Raw genomic sequence first — 5,186 nt, 5'->3', positions numbered from 1 at the left:
AGACAGGACGTTAGTGAGAAACAGATAGGGGTTATTAACTGTTGATGATGACATGTATAGTATTCTCAACTGGATTGGTCTGAGAAGTATTTCATGATGGGCAAAGTATTTTTACAAGCAAAACGAGAAATAGCAATTGACTGTTTTATAAAAATAATTAGAATAATAAAAATAATGATTGGGGAAAACAGAAAAGATATGGAATGTTGAAGTGGGGAGATTAATGTCTCTGTACTGACTGACATGCATGGCATTCCCTTTTGAAAAAACAATGTAATACACTGTAAAGTTATATGTAATCCAATGTAATATAAAGAAGATTATAATGATAATAAAAATAAAAAAAAATTAAAAAAACAAGCATTTACTGTGTTCTAGGCACTGTTCTTATTCCAAATACAATAGACTAGAAATCCAAAAGGTTGAAAAGTCTTGTGGGTCCTTATTTCAATGTTTCCAACTTCATTAGAAACAAATGTCTAAATGGGTAACTCTATCACTTCCAACCAAGTTGTTTCTTTGTCAGAACACTATGTAGTTCAACAAGAACAGAGTAGTCTCTGATTGTTTTGTCTATCCCTGACTTTGTAGGAAAATCATTTCTGAATCACTACACAGTTGAACAGAGCATGCCAGTTGGTCCTAATGCAACTACAAAGCAGTCAGAAACAACCAGCCTCATGAAGACCAAAACCATGTCATTTCTGGTTCTGCCAGTAAAGCTGTCCTTAGAGATCAACAAAATCCAACCCATCACCTTTTTTGGGGGGTGATGGGTGGGGGGTGCCAGAGGCACCCTAGGGCACATGTCCTCACTGGAGAATGAGAGTGAGAGGAAAAGTGAGATATCACATACCACAAACCCATCTCCATCTCCTCCTAGAATTCTGGGCATGCATGCACATGCGCCTGGCATGATTTTTAAGCCGCCAGGTCTAGGACTGAACCATGGTCATCCATGTGGGAGTCCAGCACCTCAGTCACCATGCCACCTGCTGGCCCTCCAAACCCCTTATAATGCAGTGTTTAATTGGACCACTGGTATGAAGACAGTGTTTTATAGATTTAGTCAACTTTGCTACAAATCCAAGAACATTTATGTTCTTTTAAATGATTACCCAAGTTTGTTACTTGACTTTCTAAATGATTATTAATGAATTTTCCACTCCATAAAGAAGAGTAAAGTAAATGAGCTCGGACTTAGGCTATTTCTTGTTCTCTAATTTGCCCTGATGTGGGAGGCAACTGCCGTCTATGCAGCTACCAGTGTGCACAGAAACACACTTTCTTTTCAGGCCCTATACTAAAAGTTTTCAGTTCACAGTCACTGTGTCTGTTCACAGAGCCTAACACGTAGCTGAGCCCTTCTCCTCACTTCCTTTCCAATATCTTTCTGTCTATCTGCTGCAGCTCCAGGGACGTGGTCCCACTGGATGACTCTATACAGTCTTTCACATCCATCATCACTCCACTCGTAGCTGCTGAGCACACGGAGTGTGCTCCGTACTGAGTGCAAGAGAGCGCAACAACAGCCCCTCCGACAGAAGCCTTCATTCTACCTGAATATAGAATTAGATTTTTGTAGGCTGGCAGGTGGCGTGGTGGTTAAGGCACTGGACTCCCAAATGGTTGACTGTGGTTCGAATCCTGGACCCTGTAGCTTGTATACTGGGTACATGTGTGTGCATGCCCAAAATCCTGAGAAGAGAATGGAGGCAAGGAGATTGCAGCAGGGCCATCTCCATAGAGGGGTGATTTCTCACTTTTTATCTTTGCCTCTCCAGCGAGCACACACACGCTATAGCAAAAATCTCTCAATAAATAAATAAATAAATAATACACTTATAAATTAAATAAAATAATTATTTTAAAAAAGAATTATTTTCCCTCCTAATAATTCAAGGGGGTACATAATTAAGGACCGCTGTACACCTGCATGCCTGGTTTATAGCCCTTTTCTGGCCCCCTCCAAATCCTCTCTCAAAGAACACTCCCAGTGTCCCACCCACTGCTGAACACTGCTCAGTGTCTTCAGTAACAGCCCCTCTGCTGGAGATGCTGCTTTGCAATACTTTATATTCTATCCAAATTCCTTTAATAATATAATCTCTCTCAGCTTTTCCCCAGTGTTTCCAATGTCTTCATCTGAACTCCAAGATGAACCCCTAGAATTTATCCCTGCTGCTAAATCTGTCAGTATTTCCACAGATCCCTTGGAGGGTTATACTTTGGCCGTACAATCTCACTTCAGGATAAGAAGATCTTAACAGGAAGACACCTCACATACACACAAATATGCATGCATACACACAAATAAATAAATGGTCTTTGATTGTCCCTTTAATGCAGAGAATATAAACATACCAGAAAAATCCAAGATTATAGAGCAAAACTGGGTTCTGAGGAACTATCTAGAATAACTATTTTTAAAAATTATTTATTCTATTTTACAAAAGATACTCTAAGAAACAAAGACAATAGGTTTTGTCCCAGTTTATAAATCTTTACAATGTTTATAAGGAAATATAATCATCGTTTCTACTTACTCTATGAATATATTTAATCCTCTGAAGAATTTTTCACTATTTATACTTAACATATGCTTATAATATTCAGGCATCATTTCTGTTATCAACTTTCTTTTTCTTCCATATTTAATAACGAGTTTCCTACTTCTTCTTTTCAAAAATGGAAATGTTTGTGTCTCACACCATTTCTGGATGCAAGTAGATTCAGTTTAGTGAATACTTAATGAATAATTATGCTAATCCCTAAAAATATTTATTTTATAGATTTTAAATTTATAGGCCTGGAGCCAGGAGGTGGCATGGTGGTTAAGGTGCTGAACTTCCACATGGCCAACCACAGTTTGATTCCCTGACCTGGTGACCTGCTTTTTTTTTTTTTTTTTTTGGAGAGATTTTCACTGTAGGGCGCGTGCGCTCGCCAGACAGACAGAGAGAGACATAGAGACAGAAAGCGAGAAATCACCCCCCAGGGGGGATGGTCATGCCGCAATCCCTTCTCCTCCATTCTCCTCTCGGGATCTTGGGCACGCACGCACACGCGCCCGGCATGAGATTTAAGCCACCGGGTCCGAGACGCGAACCGCGGTCGACTACATGGGAGTCCAGCGACATAGCCATTACGCTAACTGCTGGTTCCCTGGTGACCTGCTTTTTCACTCTCTATTTTTTTCTCTCTCTCTTTCCTCCTTCCTCTCTGTGTCTCTCTCTGGTGAGCATATGTGCCCTATAGCAAAATTTTAAAACAATAATAACAAATAAAATTAAATAAATTATAGGTCTGAAAGATTCTGATATGTAAGAGTTGACAAATTTGTATCTGAATGTGAAGATGCAAATAGTCATTTGAATGGTGCAGTATGTTTTTATGTACAATCTGTCTGTGATCCTATAATGATTAAGTATTAAGAATGATTTTGGGGACCAGCAGGTGGTATGGTGGTTAAGGTGCTGGACACTCCCACATGGTCAGCCACTATTTGAGTCCCAGACCTGTGGCTTGCTTTCTCACTTTCCCTTTCTCTCTCTCTCTCTGTCTCTCTCTCTGGTTAAATTAAAATAAGTGAATGAATAAATAAAATTAAATAATTATTTTTTTAAATGCTTTTGATGTAAGCTGGCAGGTGGCATGGTGGTTAAGGGTGCTGTATTCCCACATGGCCGATTGCATTCAAGTCTCAGACGCGGTGGCTTGGTTTCTCACTTTCACTCTCTCTCTGTCCCTCTCTGGTCAAATTTAAATAAATAGATGAATAAATAATAATTTTTTTAAAAAGAATGCTTTTGATTAAAATAGTATGATTATTTCTAAAAAAAATTAAAAATAAAACTACCTCATGTTACAGCTCTTTTAGAATTTGTCTAGCAGGTTTAACTGTTTGTACCAGAAATGCCTCCCACAACCACCAATACTACCCCCTAAAAACTATCTTATGATCCACTAATCACACTTTTGGTTATGTGTCCAGAGAAAATGAAATTATATATTGAAATCAGGAATGAAAGAGCTATGGTCATCTTTTTCAAATTACAATAATCTAAAGATATTGTTTAATACTGCATATTTTCTGATCTTGTCTTCAGTTCCCCAATACTTCTTCCAAACTTCACCTATGAGCAGACTATAAGGTAGATTGTAGGCTATCATATGATTAAAATTCCTTTTGTGGAGACAAGAGGTGGCGTGAAGGTTAAGGCAGCTCAATCCCACATGGCCAACTGCATGTTTGAGTTAGACCTGGTGGCTTGAGAATTACATTGGGCATGTATGCCCAAAATCCCAAAAGGAGAATGGAGAAGGAAGGGATTGTGGCATGGCCATCCACCCTCACCCCCCAAGAGGAGGGATGATTTCTCACTATCCCTGTCTTTCTTTTTCTCCCTGGCTAATGCATGTGCCCTATAGCAAAACAAAACAAAATTCATTTTGCAAATAGGACAGCTCTCCCAAACTGTTAAAGCCATCTTTTCTTCAATATACAAACCGACTGAAATCATATCCATATTACAAGGATCTGGCATTTTATATCAGCTAGAAAATATTGTTTTCTGACTAGAACATTGCTTTTCATATGTAAAGGTAGTTCAAACCAGAATACAAATTTGGAACATGTCATTATTTTATTATTAGGTTGATATAATATATTTTAAGCCACGTTAAAAACAAAGAACCAGCATATAAAATATTATTCTTTGATCCCTTTTGGGGAGAAATGCCATTTTCCAGTAATTCACAAAAATGATGAGCAAGAGGAGAGGCACCCGATAGGTGTTCTCCAGGTCTTTTGGAAAACATGGAGTGGTTCCTTTGGCCACTTACATGTGAATCTACAAGGAAGGTGATTTTGTAGACATCAAGGAAATGGGTGCTGTGCAATAGGAATGCCCCACAGATGTTACCATGGCAAAACTGGAAGCATCTACAATGTTACCCAGCATGCTGTTGACATTGTTGAAAACAAACTGGTTAAGGACAAGACTCTTGCCAAGAGAATTAATGTGCATATTGAGCATATTAATCATTCTAAGAGCAGAGACAGCTTCCTAAATCATGTGAAGGAAAATGACCAAAAAAAGAAAGAACCCAAAGAGAAAAAAGTACCTGTGTTAACTGAAACACCAGCCTGCTCCACCCAGAGAAACACACTTTGTGAGAACCAA

The 5,186-nt window shown here is 38.7% G+C and overlaps 1 non-coding gene across 1 annotated transcript; it reads left to right on the top strand.

Moving 5' to 3' along the window:
• The first annotated feature begins 3,860 nt into the window (after nt 1-3,860).
• On the top strand, nt 3,861-3,923 carry LOC114007922 (U7 small nuclear RNA). The gene has a single exon (XR_003549489.1). It is a non-coding gene; the product is annotated as a U7 small nuclear RNA (small nuclear RNA).
• The last annotated feature ends 1,263 nt before the right edge of the window (nt 3,924-5,186 follow it).

Source organism: Tupaia chinensis, unplaced genomic scaffold (assembly GCF_000334495.1).
Source record: "Tupaia chinensis unplaced genomic scaffold, TupChi_1.0 Scaffold000252_1, whole genome shotgun sequence".
NCBI lineage: Eukaryota > Metazoa > Chordata > Mammalia > Scandentia > Tupaiidae > Tupaia > Tupaia belangeri.
This window is presented reverse-complemented; position numbering and strand designations above follow the sequence as displayed.